We start from the raw sequence: 18,269 nt of genomic DNA on the forward strand, positions 1-18,269 counted from the left end.
CTGTGCTTGATTAGCAGGAGAGGAGGTTGGTTGGAAGGGTAGACTGTCAGGGGAGACATTGAGAACGTGTTGAATGCCACACAGAGGGTGTCCTTTCAGATATCTGCTCCCACGTGTGGAGTATCAGGGCGCTGGGCCCAATGCTGGGGATGGCTAGGCTAAGACGGGTCTTACCCTCAGGGATTTCACAGCCTGGGGAGAAGTGGCCAAGGAGATAAACAGTGCAGCACTGTGTTCTCTCCCCGCTTTGATAGAGGAGCTCATGGATGGAGTTGACTGCGTGGGGTTGGTAGTTTACCTGAACATCTTCTTTTTTCTGATTTTTTTAAAATTAAGAGATGCTGGGGGTCTTATTAACTTGTTTCACTTAAAGCAGTATTTTGAAAATTTTGGAGTAATTGTCACACACACGGTTGATCAGTAACCTGAGAAGAGGATCTATCAGTAATTAATATCTGCCTCTTGCTTAACTTGAAGCTGCTGGCACACCTCATTCATGAATCTCACGCTTGTGACCATCTGTGGAACAGTCTCACTTTGTAATACAGATGATGTCAAGATAGATCTTTATCAGTTTGATTTATTTTGATTTATTTTAAGACTCAGCAATTGAAATTGTTCTCTTTCTCATCCTGAGAAGTGTATTTGCTCAATAGGAAACAATTCTGTAGTGATAGACTAACGTGGCTTGCAGGCTAACCCCTTTTCATGGAGGACCAAGGGTTTCGGGAGAGGGCATTTGGGGATAGATAGCCTCCCGTACTGTTACTGAAGCAAAGCAGCACACAGAAAAACCAGCTGAAGGGAGATGATGATTGCACTGTGAGTGAGTTTACTTTGGTGCTGTTCTCACACAATTTTGGGTTTCCTCAAATAGGCAGGCAGAAGGAAACAATACTTGTTTTCTAGGTTTAAGACTTATTTAGAGCTTTTTAAAAGCATTATTAGTTCATGAACCAAGACTGAATGATTTGATCAGAAAGAAAATAAGTCAGTGGTTGAAAGTTCACGTTAGGAATTAACCTATACTGCTATTTGAAATGAAGTCTACATTTTGGTAACAGAACACAGGAGTTAAGGAGTGCTTTATTTTCAAAATTAATTGGGTATTAATAATCAGTCTTAAAATGTAGTCCGGTTTTGCCAATACAATTTCTAATTGAATTCACAGCTGTTTAATTACACCCGTCAGGTCTGGTCACCGTCACTAGTGTGGAATTTAGGTACCCAACGTTACTGAGCTTCAGTCAGTAGCTTAAAGCATGCATAGTGTGACCGCAAAGTAACAGCACTGCAGTGGTTTATAGAAATCGTGCAGTTTTATTTTGTACTCACATTTCACGTTGTTGAGTATATGTCACATTTGTCCTAATGTTATAATTTTATTTATTTTTATTTATTTTTAATTTTTTTTTGGCGGTATGCGGGCCTCTCACTGTTGTGGCCTCTCCCATTGTGGAGCACAGGCTCCGGATGCGCAGGCTCAGCGGCCATGGCTCACGGGCCCAGCCGCTTCACGGCATGTGGGATCTTCCCGGGCCGAGGCACGAACCCACGTCCCCTGCATTGGCAGGTGGACTCTGTGCCACGAGGGAAGCCCTATAATTTTATTTTTATATGGGAAATACATGTCAACACTACTCAGGAACTTGCTTAATCTGGCTTATGTTTTGCAAAGATGTCACCTCTAAGCTTCCAAGGTAGCACTGAATTTTGCTTTGCTATTTAACGGCATTATAGAAAAATTAAAAGTAAGCAAACAAGCAAAAACCTTGGATACAGCTGCTGATGCATTTGTGTTTTATGTCCCCGTGAAAGAATTGATCTTTTATTTGGTTTGGATTATGTGTGCGGGTGCGGTGCAGTGGCTGGGGGCTGTTGAAGGTTTTGGAGTCACTGAACTGCTTTTTTTTTTTTTTTTTTGCGGTACGCGGGCCTCTCACTGTTGTGGCCTCTCCCCTTGCGGAGCACAGGCTCTGGACGCGCAGGCTCAGCGGCCATGGCTCACGGGCCCAGCCGCTCCGCGGCATGTGGGATCCTCCCAGACTGGGGCACGAACCCGTGTCCCCTGCATCGGCAGGCGGACTCTCAACCACTGCGCCACCAGGGAAGCCCCACTGAACTGCTTTTGTTTGCATTAAGGTTCTTTTCTGTTCTGCTTTGTTTTCTGCTTTCTAAGCCAGTTGTGGAGTTACCCTGTGCTCAATTTTCTCTCCATTCGTTTCCAAGTTTATTTTTTAATTTAATTTAATTTTTTAATTTATTTATTTTTGGCTGTGTTGGGTCTTTGTTGCTGCACACAGGCTTTCTCACTAGCTGCGGCGAGCAGGGGCTGCTCTTCGTTGCGGTGTGCGGGCTTCTCACTGTGGTGGCTTCTCTTGCTGTGGAGCATGGGCTCTAGGCACGTGGGCTTCAGTAGTTGTGGCGCACGGGCTCTAGGTGTGGGGGCTTCAGTAGTTGGGGCTCGCGGGCTCTAGAGCTCAGGCTCAGTAGTTGTAGTGCATGGGCTTAGATGCTCCGTGGCATGTGGGATCTTCCCGGTCCAGGGCTCGAAACCATGTCCCCTGCATTGGCAGGCGGATTCTTAACCACTGCACCACCAGGGAAGTCCCCCAAGTTTATTATAACAGTATATTAAACTACTTGTTCAGCAGAGGGTGAGCTAGCACAGTTGGATATTCAGGCAGGACTGTTATTTTATAAAATATACATGTTCATACCCAACAAGGCATATAGGCCGTTTCATGCCACAAAAACATAGTAGCTCCCAAATGCAGATATTTCACATAATTTGTATCATTTTTGTCAAATGTGTAATTCTCTGTCTTAGTTGCAGTGTCTGAGTTTTCATACATTTGATGATAGTTTTTCAACAAGTACTGTTAGGCAGTTGTAAACCAGTTGTAACTGCATTCATTTGCATCTAATTCAGAGGGAAGAAAGCAACAGCACTCTACAGGGAGGGGCCATGTTCAGAGCTCCACTGCTATCAGGATTCACGGCATCAGGGCTCAGTTTTCTGGCTCCTCTGAAAAGCTAATTCAGTTTCTTTAGGCATCGGCTCACCCAGCAGACAGTTGGCTCTTTGCCATGAGCTGCTGGAGGTTACTGCTTCTCAGGTTGATTAGCATGCAGTGTTACAATGTCCCGAAGAATCATTTTGCTTACCTATATAATAATTGAAGTTTTAATCATTTCCAAACATGTCCTAAGTTATTCAGTCCTTTGTCAGCGTTTCATTTCGGTCCTAGAAGTTTATTTTTTAAGCATCTGCTGTAGGCGTAATAGCGTGTTAATACATTGTTTCCAAATAGGTGGTTGTTTCTAATAATAGAATTCCTTCCATGCTTTTGCTGCTTTATAGTTTCATACACACCTTACTTGATGGTAACAACAGTCTGTGAGGCAGAAATATGAGCAGGCATATCGCCCTTTTTCACAGATGAGGAAACTGAGGTCTGGAGAAGGTAATGGGTTTGCCCAGACCACACAGCTTGTAAGTGTTGCAGATCGGCCTACAACCCAGCTAGTCCTTTTGCGCCAGTGAACTGATCAGATAAGATGAGGGCTGTGTTGTCATGGGAGCGGGAGGACTCCTGGCTTTGGAGGGAGGGTGTTCAGCCTGACCACGGCTCCACCGGCTGCTGCCACTTCTTGAGCGACAGCCGAGGCCCAGATCGTTCTTTCCCCGCCCCTCCCACCCCCAGTGCCTTGGGAAGCCTTTCACACGTGCCATTTTTGACGTTTGTGTTAAAGAAAACACTTGATACCCTTTTATTTAGCTCCACGCTGAAAGCTAGACATGTATTTCGTTACAGGAAAAACTAAACAAAACAAAAGGCATGTAATAGAAAAAGGCAATTTATGTATTTTATCATCGCCTAACCTTCGAGACTTGAACATTCTGTTAGCCATCCCTGTTCTCTTCTGTTGTCGCTGGTTTGGTCCGATGTGGTGGCATTTCTCCTTGGTAGGCTTGCCTGTCTCCCTTCGGCATGCCCTTTTATATCCCTGTCTTTCAGGTCTTTCAGGGAACAGTGTTGTCTTCTCAAGCCCTTGCTCAACCAGCTAATAAAGAGCTCCTGCTTATTAAGGGTCATTTTTCCGGCAAGCGCTTTGCTGAGCAGGTCTCATATGGCATCCCATATCATTCCTGCCAGCCACCCCATCACTTGGTGTTCTTGGTGTTCAAAATAGCCCATCCCTATTTTGTAGCTGAAAAAAGTGAGTGTCGTGAAGACACCTGCTCAGCATCACACAGCTGCTGATAAGTGACAAAGGTGGGATCCGCCTGTTTTGTCTGCCGCCATAGCCAGTGGTCCGATACATGAACAGCCTGGCACTGTCCCTGCCTGTTCAGCAGCTGTGCGCTCTCATTATTTTCTGGGACATCTCCTTTCACAGAATATAATCTGGGGTGTTTGTTTGTTTGTTTAAATAGCTAGCTGATTTTGCACTTGGGATTTTTTGTTGCTGTTTTAATAGCCAGCTGATTTTGCACTGATTTTTTTTTTTCTATTCTGATGGTCAATTATGCAAAATGAGTCTAGTGTTTAAAATATAAGCCAAGAATTTCATTTTCTTCTTATTTATACCTTTACGGTTGTAGAGCAGAGAAGTTTTCCAGGTGGATCTTGTGACAACAAAAACGATTGGTATTGAAACCCACATTGCTACTTCTTTAATTGTTGCACATTTGGACATACTTGAGGACTAGGTAGAAACCTTCTGTTGTATAGAAGTTAATGTTTTGTGCCAAAGTTTAAGGCTAATTTATTGCTGTCTACTCTTGGACCTCCCAGAAGTTCTCCTTTATTTTTCCCCAGAGACGGAAATGTTATTCTGCTTTGTCTTTGTGGGTAATAGGTTTAAAAAAATCAGAGCCAAGACTGTGCGTGTGTGTTGGGAGGTGGGCGGAGAAAGAGAGAGAGGAGGGGGCAGGAAGAAAAAAGAAGAAGGAGAGGGGGAAGGGAGGAAGAAGGGGAGGAAGAAGAAGGATGGGAGAGCAGGGAGACAGGGAGACAGAGAGGACTTGATTTGCCAAGATTACAGACTAAGCTACAAAAAGCTGTTGGTCTGAAGCCGTGTCTGTAGTGTGCAGTATGATTCACACAAAGAAAAATAGATAAATAAAGTTGTTGTTATGGGGGGAAAAATTAAATGTGAAGAGAGTTTAGTTCTCAAAGATGATGAATATGCGGAAGGTGGTCCTGTGACGCTGTGTGCTTGTTAGAGCACATTGGGCAGCATTCTTGTGCTGCTTTTGCCTGGACCTTAGAAGACGCCTGGTCCTTTCACTTTCTTGGGCATGACCAGGTGGATTACTCCTTCCTTCCCTTTACCTTCTTTACTAATGGTAAGCAGATTCCTAAGAAGTGAACGTATCTTTAGGCACGAGCCATTTGGGGTATCCTTGTCTCTTAATTCTGCATAGACTTTTTTCATTAATGTTGACTTTGCCTAAAGTTAAAAACTGCTTCCAACTCCAGTTCAACATTCTAGTTGTTTTTAATGTTCGGGCCCCTACTCTTTTACCATTCTTTTCCTCTCCCAGTAACTACAAGATGATTTGTTTTGCCCCCTAGCGCTCAGCTCTTACAGCCGTATCTCACCTTCTGCAGCCACCTCTTCATCAATCTGGAGCAGGTTGGAACAGTCAGGATCAGCAAGGAAGTCACTCAGGGGTCCCTGAGCTGCCAGATGCTCACAAGGGGCTCCTTAGCCCTACTCCCAGGGCTCATTTGTTGTTTCTAGATTATTCTTAACTGATTGATTATTCTGTTTCCATTTCTGTTGCCAGTTTAAAAGCCGAAAGTTAGATGGGGAAAATTATACTTCGGTTGGTAAACCAGGAAGTGACACCATATACCTTCATTTTATTCAGCTAGTTTCATTTGTTTATTTCTATGTGCTCATACCCTGCCCCTTTCCGCAACAGATTGGCGGCTGCTGATGTCCTTACAGAAAGTGTCCCTTGCTGTGTCTTTAAGGGGTACAGGCTCCTTAAAGAAGCTCAGGTTGAAAAAACTCCTGCCACACAACAGATAAGTGTTCTGCTAACACTTTCTTTCTTTCTTTCTTTTTTTGAATTTTATTTTATTTAATTTTTACACAGCAGGTTCTTATTAGTCATCCATTTTATACACATCAGTGTATACATGCCAATCCCAATCTCCCAATTCATCCCACCACCACCCCCACCCCCCGCCTCTTCCCCCCTTGGTGTCCATACGTTTGTTCTGTGCATCTCTGTCTCACTTTCTGCCCTGCAAACCGGTTCTTCTGTGCCATTTTTCTAGGTTCCACATATATTCGTTAATATATGATATTTGTTTTTCTCTTTCTGGCTTACTTCACTCTGTATGACCGTGTCTAGATCCATCCATGTCTCTACAAATGACCCAATTTTGTGCCTTTTTATGGCTGAGTAATATTCCACTGTATATATGTACCACATCTTCTTTATCCATTCGTCTGTCAATGGGCTTTTTTTTCCATGACCTGGCTATTGTAAATAGTGCTGCAGTGAACATTGGGGTTCTGCTGACACTTTCTATTGCTCCATTAATGCCTGCTGTGGGAATCCTATCGCAAGCAGTCCAGGTAAGCAGTGAGCCAACACCGACACTGAGAACTTTCCTATTTCACCAAACGTGTTTCTTGTCTGCAGGCTGCAGACATTCAGTGGTCACGTGTTCCTTGTATCTGCTCTCTTCTTAAGGCACCAGACAAGGGGCGCCCCACAGACATGTCCCCGATGCTGGCTCCCTGTCTTGGAGCACAGTCACCATCACCAGGGCGATGGAAGTGGGCCGCATCACGGCAATGATGGTTTCACTCCCTGAAGCTTGAAAATCAGATGAATTGCATTTGTGCACCAGCACACGGGCAGGGGAGTGCTTTACTGTTTGACACACAGATGACAGTCTGGCTGGAAGCTAGCAGTTGGGGGAAAAACAGCTGAAAACAAAATGATAGTTTTGAAGCAACGTAGTTATAAGACACAGCATGTATCTATAGTTTTCTTCTGAAAAAAAGTCAAAATTTTCACCATGGAAGAAACACCCAGAAACCAAGCAGTGCCCTCCCTGTGTTTTGGCATTTTTATAACAGTTTGTATCGAAGGACGATACCGTATAAAGCGATTCCAATATGGCTCGTTAATTGCGCCAAAACCAAGACGAAACAATTGGTATGTTTGCTCTTTTGGTTTGAAAATTTTAAGAGTATCTCAGTGTAAAGTAGGGAGGGAGGGCGAAACCTGTCCTGTGATTGAAGGGGACAGTCATAGCTTGGTGAGGGTGTTACCTTGAAAATCCAGCTCTCTGCATGAATAGTTGGTAGAGAGCCACCTCCAAGGTATGGAGGGGCGTGAAATGGGGAATAGGAGGGTAGAAACATCCCCAAATAGTGCCAACCTCAGTGACTGAGACCCAGAATCCTATAAGGATTTCTGGAAAACACAACTGCATCGTTGAACTTATGCAGATATTACACTTATTCACACTTTTTAGAAACACACGCTCCTGCCCCTGTAAGAGTGCTGTGAAGGCAGTGAGGCACACGTCACCTAGTTGATGAGACAGACGGACAGTCAGGCCCCTGCGGTTCTGTGACATGGACAACAGAGCAGACCCAGACAGAGACCGCCCTCACCGCTGGCCATGCTTTCCGGGAGCTGAGCAACGTTTCGTAGACTACACCTGAGAATGGTAATCTCCATCCCTAAAGCGAACACACACCATGAGGGAGACTTCATTTAGGCAGCTGAGGAGGAGAAGAAAGCCTCCCCAAGAGGAGTCTGGGCCCGGGAAGCATCGCTCAGCCCCTGAGATTCTGAAAGGAGCAGCTCAAGTGACCAGGTTAAGGAGTGCCGGAGCAGGTTGGGATGAGGAAACATCAGAACAGGCACACTTTCCTTCAATATCCTAGTCTCCCCCTACCCACAGAGCTCAGGAAGAATCATTTCATTTTATAAAACAAACTGCAGAAACCTCCTGTTTGCCGGATCCTAAACGGGGATTGGTGCCTTCTCTAAAATGTCTCTCGCTGCCAGGATAGCAAGTTCTCACAGCCTTTGGTGACACTGAAATACAAATCCAGGGGTGCCAGAGATACCGGCATTGAGAGTTCTCCCTCCTTTTGCTTTTGTGTAGATGAGCAAAGGAAAATGTTCCTCAAGGACACCTTCGGTGATTGAAACATCAGTGATGAGTGATTCTGTATAGATGAGTTTTATAAGTAGTTGGTGGTGAAAGCGTTCACATTTTATTTTAATCTTCTCTTGGGTGGGTATGTTCTCCCTCAAGACGTGGTTCCTATTTCCCGTTTTGTGAAAGAAGGGTACCAGTGCTCAGCAAGTAGAGTTGTGACGAGCTCAGCATACACATCCTGATAGTGTGTGGCTGCCAACTCCGAGAAGTTTAGCTCCCTGCTTCATCCCTCCCACAAACAGAACAGGGATGGAGAAGTCATTGGCTGCGGTAACAATTATTTGTGTTAGGGTATCTTCCCTCTAGGCATAATGGCCCTTGGCTGCTATCCTTTTTTAGATGCGCACTGCTTTTGAATTTTTCTGCCTCCTTCCCTTAACTTTGTAAAATGGTTAACTGAGCTCCTGCTGTATTATGCTAGGAGCTTTTATCTATATCACCTCATTTAATTTTCACATCAAGATGTCCTTTTCATCGGTTTTCCTATGTGTGGCTTAAAATTAAATACATTTTGCAGCTGTGATACGTTTTTCCAATTCCAGCAATCATTTTGCCTGATATGGCTCGGAGGCAGCAAAGACTTCGTTCTCTCAATTCATCTAAGGTAGACCTCTCTCACATCACTATTAAAAGTATTGGAAATGCTAGGTAAAGCCAGCATTGAATGGCACTTTAAAAAGGTAAGAGTAACAACATCTCATATATTTAGTTGGAGCTTACCATGTGCCAAGCACTGTTCAAAACCCTTTATTTATTCATTTATTCCCATTAAAACAGCTCTATTTGACTTAAAGAGGAACTGTCCACGGGAAAAGATATACTAACGTAATATTATGCCTTAAAATGAAAAATACTTTTATCAAAGAGAATTCGAAAAGAATTTGTTTTAAGGGAAGAATGGTCTTTTTAGTTCGTAATGCTGACATAAAGGGGTAGGGAACGGAGCTAGCCTTAGCCCTACAAAGGAGAAAATGATGTCCTCTCTGGGCAGATACGGCCCCTGGGCCACAAGGCTTGGTGAATGGATGGTGTTTCTGTGCAAAATAGAAAAAGACCTCCCTTTCTCTGGTGGACACAGTCCATCACCAGGGTGTGCGGGCAGGGAACCGATTGCAGGCTGGCTTTCCGCCCCTTGCGTGTTATACAGCTTGGCCTAACTCTACAGGGCAGCCCGGGAGGTGGGGAGGCAGCAAAGATGTTGACGGAGAAAAGGGAGAGTGAATGTAGGAGAACAGGTACAGGGCAAAATGACACATTGTTTACTGGTTCACAGTCAGAGGACTTATTTCAGTATAGGGGCAGGGAAGAATGGCTGAGCCCACCTCTGCTCAAGGCATGTGAGGCAGTTTGGTCCTTGAAGTGACCCTTGATGCTGTGGCCTCATCCGTCTCTGGAGCCTATGGCCAAAACCCACAGGGGGGCTCTGCAAATCCCAAGTCAGGCTATTCTTACCAACCTCTGCCACCAGGACAATTTTTATTTCTGTAGCCTTAACTTCTTTCCCCGGTCTTAATTTCTCTAACTGCAGAGCTTAAACACAGAGCTTAGTCTTAGGGAGCTGAGCTTATTCTTAAGGGGAGGGGCTTATGCTTAAGGAGTGGGACCTATTCCTAGGCTCCCAAGGCTTTTGGGGAGGCACAAAGTTAGAGACACTGGAGGGGTGGTATGAAATGTGGTGGCCCTTTGACATTCTCCCCCTTGGTCGTAGGTGGGGTTCTCTAGAACCAACTGACTCCCTGCTACTGAGTTTTCCTCAGCCCAGGGGTAGTGAGGGCTGGCTCTTGGTCTTTGAAGAACAGCCTGGTCTCTCCCCCCATATTATTCTGTTCCCGTGTGGATTGCAGATGTTCAGAGAAAGGCCAAAATTGTGGGTTGGATGCTGTGCTGGTAGTAGGGCAGCAAAATATGGAAGCAGATATGGATTGGATGTGGAGAAGGGAAAATCTCATTGTAAAAGAGCCTTTTTATAAGAGGATACACACCTTGATTATTTCTTTTCATACTAGAAAATATTTGATCATTCATTAAGCTTCACTGAGGGCCAGATGCAGATTTCAGTACCACATGTAGTAACTTTCTAAAGTTGCAGGAGGGTGCAAGAAATCACAGTAAGGTTTTTATTCTTTTTTCATGTTCAAAAACCGTTCGCTCAAATTTCACAAGAATTAATGCTGTTTGCTACGATTCTAGAAGAAGATTAATTTGTGTTTGTATCATGTAATACCTGTTTTCCTCCTCCCATCCCCCATTTTGGCAAATGGAAATGAATGAGGATGGTGAGGTCAATGTAATTTACGGTGTATTTCTGAGAAAAAAAATGACTTCATAGTCTGCAAAATAATGGGGCAATATAAATTGGTCTTAAGTGGGAATATGGATGGACATGGCTTTTAAAAGGAGAAAAGAAAGAGGACTGAGGAATGTGTGTCTGCACTTCAAAAGTTCTGGTTTAGAACTCATGACAGGTTCAGAAGTATCCAGAACAATACCTGAATGGTTTAGGTATTCATTTGAATGGACTGGTTTCAAGCACAGGGCTCCATGTCCATGTTCAGTTGTAGGAATACTCCTCGCTTTGGTAAAGTAAGTGATTTAATATTGCTCTCAAATGTGGAGACTTGGGCTTCCCAGGTGGCGCAGTGGTTGAGAGTCCACCTGCCGATGCAGGGGACACGGGTTCGTGCCCCGGTCCGGGAAGATCCCACATGCCATGGAGCGGCTGGGCCCGTGAGCCATGGCCGCTGAGCCTGCGCGTCCGGAGCCTGTGCTCCGCAACGGGAGAGAACACAACAGTGAGAGGCCTGCGTACTGCAAAAAAAAATGTGGAGACTTGTGATTTAGCCTCAGGGAAAAGCATTATTGTCTGCTCCGGCATCCATTTACTTAATCTGTCCCAAATCTCATATCCCACCAAGGGGTGGCTATGGCTTGGTGTGCTCCGCAGTATTTGTTAAGTTGGGATTTCCTAACTTGGAAAGTCCACTGCTATCTTGCCCTCTAGTGGCTTTTTAAAACCTCCTTAATAGTTCACTCTGAAACTTAGCTGGTAAAATTGATGCTCTTGAGAAAAGGGTCATCTGTTCAAAGTTCAGTAAGGATAGAATTCCTACAGCAGAATATAATGTGTTTTGTGTCTTTCCTCTTAGAAGCTGAGCTCACAGACAAGTTACACCCACTCTCGTTTGTCAGAATTTTGTTTTCATTATTAACCCTCAAAGGCAACTCACAATTTCCATAATATTTTTTATGTGTAATAGAGGTTTTGCTACATTTGTGCAGGGCTTGTTGTATTTTAAGAAGGTAATCTTTTCTTCATTGGACTTGGGAGACTCATGAAAATGTCAATACGTAAAGAAGGTATAGTTGAATCAAAATGTAAAGATCTGGTCCCACACGCATTCCACCGTCTGCCTCCGCTGCCATCTCTGGGTCCCCTCGCGCTCTGTACACAATCCTGTCCCAGCAGCAGCCGCCCTGCCAATCTGCCAGTTGTTTTCTCCCTTGGTGCTCTGCCTAATTTGGAGGTCTCGGGAAGTGCAGATATCTGTGTGTCTTCGGTGTATGTGCCCCCAGAGCCTACCATAATGTAGGATGCTTAGTACACAGCAAGTGAATAAATACATGTATCAGTGTTTGGTAAAGATGACCAAGAGAACAGAGCCTGACCCTGGGAGACAGGGAAAGGATAAAGCCCATCCAGGGATTCCGAGCAGCTGGATGAACTTGGGCTCTGGAGATCCAGGCTGAGCTGGGCATCGGGCCGCTGTTAGGAGAACAGTTTTGAAGCAAGGCAGAGGGACTGGCTTCTCCAGAAATCCGGGTGTCTGAGAGCTTCAAACTAAGCACAGTGTGGAAGGAGGTAAAACGACCAGAAGTGACAGTGACCCCAAGGCTCCAAGGGCTATAGGAGCAGCTGGAGATGAGAAGGAGCCCTTGCCTTAGGCCTTCACGTGCTGAGCCCTTCCTGGAACTCCCTGAGTGGTGGGGGAAGGACCCATCCTTGGCCTGAACTGGGCATGCTTTCTGGTGGAGGCCTGTGCTGTGCCCCTGCGAACGCACAGGGGAGCTGCTGTGAAGGAGGAGGGGCGGGGCCGTGGGCCCGGCCAGCAGTATTCCCTTCACAGGCTGCTTTGGGGCTTCTCCATTCTATCTGTCTTGTCCTAGAGCAGCAGAAGCTAGCAAGGAGGGGCATTGGGCTAGAGAAGACTTCTGACTTGAGGCAGCCCCCAAAACGACTTTGCCACAGCTGCCCTTCCACGGTCCCCCACTTCCCCAGAGTGAGGTGGGGACTCCTTGCTCTGCTGGTCTCCCCCGCCTCACCCTCCGCCATTCCGGTGTTTAGCATCCATGTGTCATGTGGAGGAGATGAACCTTGCCCAAGGTCATTCAGCTAATTTGGCGTGCAGCCTGGATTTGAACTCAGTCTGGCTTCGGGGTCAGTGCTCTTCACGCTAACATTCTCTCCCTTTGCCAGTGTAGGAGCCGACTGCCCCAGTCAGGGCTGCAGGAGCAGTCAGCACACAGGTTAAAAAAGCTGCCTCTGCTGAAAACGGAAGGTCAGGGGAGCAGAACTAACTCCTAGGGTATTCCAGTCGCCTGCAGTTCCTCTGCTGGTCTGGTGTCGATTTGACCCTCTGTCTCTTCTTCCCCTGCCTCTCTCCCGGCACCTTCCTGCCCCACAAGGACTGACGGCTTGTTTTCCGCTCCGTCTTTCCTTCCCATCCTCGCTCACTCACCGCGTGCCAGCCTGACCTGCAGCCCAGGATTGCTGCCCTCCACCTGCGCGATGGGTCCCTGCCATCCACCAGCCTCCCAGATTCCTTGATCATCGGGGGCAAAGAGGCGCTCCGTTCTTTCCTGATTGTGCCTTTTTTCTAACCCACTTGGATGGATTTCAGACCAAATTTCTAAATAAGTAGACAGATAATTAAATATCCCTACAGTTCCATTGATTACACATGCTTGCACCAAAGTTACTTGAATTCCTAGTTTAATTTCCCCCTTCCAGACATAGATGCATTGACACTTGGGTTTAGGTGACAGCTATTTGTGAGCTATTAAAAACTTCCTGAATGGGCCCTTTAATTCATTTTACTGGGGGAAAAAATTATGCTCTGGGGCTTCTATGTTACAGTGGAATGGTGTTCTGCTTTGCTTGCTTAGGCATAAGTTGTGGAATTCTAGGGTACATTGCCTAGTATTTAGTGAACTTTATATCTTTAAGTACCAGCACTTGAAACGACCATGTTTGGTGAAAATCAACTTTTGCAGAACAGACACATTAGGAGGGATTCTTCACACTACAAAATGACTTTTTGCTATTAGTTGTGAAATAATGCGCCACATTGTTAAGTAGAAGGCCCCCAGGGCTCTAAAATGTGTTTGCTGTATAAAAACTTAAATGTCTGTGGAAGTTTCAGGACTATTATATAAAATGAAAATGTACCACCTGTCATTAGCTATATTTTATTTGTTAATTTTACCTGCAGAGATTTCAGAGATGTACCAATCTGGCATTTTTCGTATACCATTCATCTTTTATGTTGAGATTATTAGCAAGTTTTTCCTCTTCCACTTCTGCAGCAGTTCAGCTTAGAAGCCACTAGGTGGGACCAGACAAGGTAGCTGTCCGTGCGGGGATGAGGTGGGCGTGGACCACGGTGGTCCAGCTGGGGTGAGGAGGGTGTCATCTTAGGAGGACGGCCCTGCACAGCTGTCAGAGCCTAAGGAGGGCAGCCACGTGGACAGAGGGGGAGGACGGCTGTGGCCTAGTTTGGGATGAGGAGGGAAGCCTGGTGTTGGGTGTCAGATCCTGAGGGGTGAGATGGGACCTGGGTGGTGTGGGGTGTGACAGTATTAGCCTGACTCTCAGTATTCAAGCCCGAGTAGAATGAGGGGGATACTCCACTGGGATCAGTGTCAGCAGTGAGAGATTACATACATGAAAGGAGATTGACCAAATACATGAGTATATCAAGGAAAACGGGAACCAGATTTCTCACTTCCAAGAAGGGAATTACAGTTATGCAAAGGGAGAAAACTAGAATGAATGCTGTGGTGTCAGGTGGAAATTGGAGATATCAGCATGAATTCATGGATTTCTATAAACTTAGACATACAGAAACACATACGGCTGTATCTCTCTACTTAGGTGTGGTCCCCTGCTTTGTTCACTGACAGCCTGAGGGCAGCAACACTCCAATGGCAGTGAGCACACCTAGGATGCAGATCTTAGTTGCTAAATACCATTCTTCTCTGAAAGGAGCCAGGGCCCTTTGGAGAAATAATCCAAGTCCGGGGCCGGGGGAGGGGAGGTACAAGCCTGAACATTGTGTTGTGTGAAAAAATAAGGAAGTGCTCAAAAATAATGAAGACATGTCAGAGGAGCTCAGAAGCCAGGTGGGTATGTCTGGACAGCATGAGCATCAAATTAAATAAGTCTCCCCAAAGAACTGCAGGTCCAGACTGTGAAGTGAATCTGTGCGATGGCTAGGAATGTAGCTAAAAACTGGGGTGTTAACCTCACACTGCTTCTAGGGGTCCAAAATAATTGATCACTGCTAACAGCTATAGTGCAGCGTTTTAATAATTTTTTGACCTGAACTTGAAGCACTCCCTCATCCTATAAAACTCTTTCACTTCAAGAAATGATAGAGAAAACAATAGTTGTGTGTAAAATACACTTTTATTTAAAATTGGTATCTAGATATTACCAGTCTGTGACAGGGACATTGTTTTATGCGTGTCAGTCACAGTGACTGATGCCACCACGGTCCGTGCTCTCCCTGCTTCGCGTCACGTAGCCACTTCTTAATGCCGCTCTCGGAATCGATGAGGAGAGTCACAGACGTGGGCAGGGAAAAGGCTAATTTAAAGAAACTGAAAAGGTAGACGTCTATTCTGTATGTCTGAAAAAAATCCACGTTTTTTTCCAAGCCTGCCTAACTATCATATCCCTTTACTCATTTTTATTTCATTCACAGTTAATCCTGCTTTTTTAATTAAGTAAAACACTCAATAGGGCTTCCCTGGTGGCGCAGTGGTTGAGAGTCGGCCTGCCGATGCAGGGGACATGGGTTTGTGCCCCGATCCGGGAGGATCCCACATGCCGCGGAGAGGCTGGGTGCGTGAGCCATGGCCGCTGAGCCTGCGCGTCCGGAGCCTGTGCTCCGCAACGGGAGAGGCCCGCGTACCGCAAAAAAACCCAAAACAAAACAAAAAACACTCAATAACTTTATAAAATGTAGGAAAAAGCATAATTATAAACTTAAATTTTGAAGAACTGGATTTAGAAAAAATGAGTTTGCTAAGTGTACATTGAGTTTAGATTTAGAAAGTAAAACCTGGTCAGGCCTGGCAGTGTGCTTTCCTCCACCAGGGAAGCCGGAAGGGGCAGGGAGGAAGACACTGGGCAGTGGGGCTGCTTTGGGGTGTGCAGAGCGTGTGAACTGAGCGGGGGTCCATCTGGGGGGCCTGGCTGTGGAGTGTTTGCGGGGGTCTTTCATTGCCTGGATTGGAGAGCAGGGACCAGGAAGGGTGATTTTCCCAGCAGAGGTTAGAATGTATGTGTTTTCCTTCCCATCACTTTACTTCCTTTCCTGAGGATGACTTGTTTGTTTCCCAGCTAAGAAAGTTAGGTAAGGCTTAGAAAAATACAACAGAAAACATTGGTAGGCTCTACCTCAATGTTGGGTAGTTAATATTCCTTTCGTATCACCTCTTGACAGAAAGCTGATGTTGTAGTGAATGAGTTGTTACCGGCTGTAGAAGCAGTTAGTAAGACCAAGATCTTAAGAAAAAATACTAGCATGATAAATACAGTATCAGAATATATCTCTCAAATATTTGGGTACTTTTGTGGGGCCTTTAGGGACTTTCCACCCCCTCACTTGTTCCCGTAAACCAATTCTTCTCCCTATCGTGCGCCACTCCTTCTCCCTATCGAAACCAATTCTTCTCCCTATCGTGCGCCACTCCTTCTCCCTATCGAAACCAATTCTTGGAGTTTTTCAGTTGACGGGGACTTGCCAGACAGCGGGTAATTTTCCAGTTGCCCGTAACAGGTATACGCCCTAACCGCCACAATGAACAGACAACTATAACGGCCAGAAAGTGGGACAAAAGTTCCTAAGCCAATGAATTCAAAAGTCACCACATTTACCCAATCATTGTGAGAATATACCCGCCCTATGAGTAAATAAACCTATAAAAAGTATGTGATTCCGCTTTTAGGGGTTCCCCATCGGCCTCCTGCGTGAGGTTCAGGGAACCCCGGTGCATCGGCTCCTAATAAACCTCTTGCGTGTTGCAGCGGCTCTCGACTCTTGGCGGTTCTTGGGCGAGTTGGAATCCCTCGTAGACCGTTTGGGTCTAACACTTTCACAGAAAGCCTTAAAAACGCATATTATTCTTAGAGGGAGAGAGAAACCTTATTGTGATCTATCAGTGCACATGGTCAGCTCTCAGTGGTGCTGTGGTAACTTTGACAAGGCTTTACTGCTTTAGGATTTGTTACACAGTCGTCTCCTGTGTTCTAAGGGGCCTTTTCCCAAAATAAACCATCCTGTCTTAGCTGAAAGATAACATGAATATTTGCTTTTGTTCCCCAGCAGTTGATCATTTCCTGTGTTCCCCGAATGAAATATTAGAGGGTTCTTGCAAGTGTTGATTCTGACCCTTCTCTCTCCTCCCTTGAACAGAATCCTCTGTACAGCAGCAGTATATCAGTTGAGGATCTTGGCCTTTGTGATGGCCAACGTGACAGGTCAAGATTCCAGGGATAGTTGCTGTGTTGTGGTTGGGATTCTTTTGATGCCAGAAGAAACGCCCTAGAGCTAGGTCAGGTGGGGTTGACCCGGGGCAAGGAGCTGTACAGTCACCACTGAGAGTTCTGGGGAGGGTTCGGGGGCAGTTGGGCCTCTCTCTCGTTCTTGCTGCTTGTCTTTGTGAATCTGCTGTGGTCTCATTTCTCCCTCTGTCTCTCTGCTTTGTAGGTTCTCCACTCTTGTGCCTTCAGCCTAGGGGTGGCCCATCTAATCTCCTGAAACCCTGGTTCACCTTGCCAGCTTTCATCTTCTCTCTACGTTGAGGGGTGGTATGTCTGTGTGTCACTTAGGTGCCTTTTTAGAGCCAGGCCTAGAGCCACTGGCTAGCCTGTGGACTTAATGCCCTAGACTCCGACTGCCAGCCCTGCTGTGGTCACCCGTGCACAGGGCCTGGCCCTGCCAGAGTCGTGCAGCCTGAGCCTCACTGCCTGGGGAGCAGGCAGCAGGACCTGTTCGTGGAGCATTCTGTTGATGGCAGATCTAAATCTTGCAATTTTACGAAAGGGTGGAAGATGAATGTTTTCATTGCGTTAAGGCATTTCTCATGCATGAGCCTCTCCCCTGCGGACAAGAGCTGTCTGCCCAGCTATTTTGTTGGCTCATCCCATGCCTGCTTTTAAACCAAGGAGGAGACAGTGAAGGGAGAGGCATTTCTGCATACTTTAGGTGCAAAGGCATATCCTGTTTTTGGATGCTGGCTTAGGTCTCGTGTGTGTGTGTGTGTGTGTGTGTGTGTGTGTGTGTGTGCGCGCGTGTGTGTGTGTGTGTGTGTGTGTGTGTTGCTTTTAATTCAGTTGCATTAGCTTTATGATTACAGGAATCCTTGGAATTTGCTTTTGCTTCTGTTTTGGTGCTAGTGGGATTCCACCCCCTCACACCTCCTTTTCTGCGTTTATCTAGATATTTGGTGGGACACTGTAAGAGGTTGCATTAGGAGCTGTAGCTGCATAACCTTCTTCTAAACTCGACTGAACATTTTGACAGATTTAAAGCTCTCGTTTAACGTTTGTCCTCAGGTGTACTAATAAACCTACTTCTATTCATCCCTCTCAGCTTTTGAGGGTTAGTATTGTTTGGACCATGGCAAACCTTTCCAGAGAAGGACGCATGTGAGGCAACCCCAGGGTCCTGAACTTCTAGCAGCATCAGGTATCTTTTCTGAGGTCACTGAAACCAGTGGAACGAGAATGCTGCTGCCGTTGGATGCGTTTGCCTGACACGAGTTATGTAA

General features: G+C 45.8%; 1 protein-coding gene across 1 annotated transcript in view; it reads left to right on the forward strand.

Annotated features, from left to right (window-relative positions):
- Positions 1-18,269, forward strand: part of PELI2 (pellino E3 ubiquitin protein ligase family member 2) — a 208,419-nt gene that overhangs the window by 108,484 nt on the left and 81,666 nt on the right. The gene's annotated exons all lie outside the window — the stretch shown is intronic.

The sequence above is a fragment of the Phocoena sinus genome, chromosome 2, assembly GCF_008692025.1.
Source record: "Phocoena sinus isolate mPhoSin1 chromosome 2, mPhoSin1.pri, whole genome shotgun sequence".
Lineage (NCBI taxonomy): Eukaryota > Metazoa > Chordata > Mammalia > Artiodactyla > Phocoenidae > Phocoena > Phocoena sinus.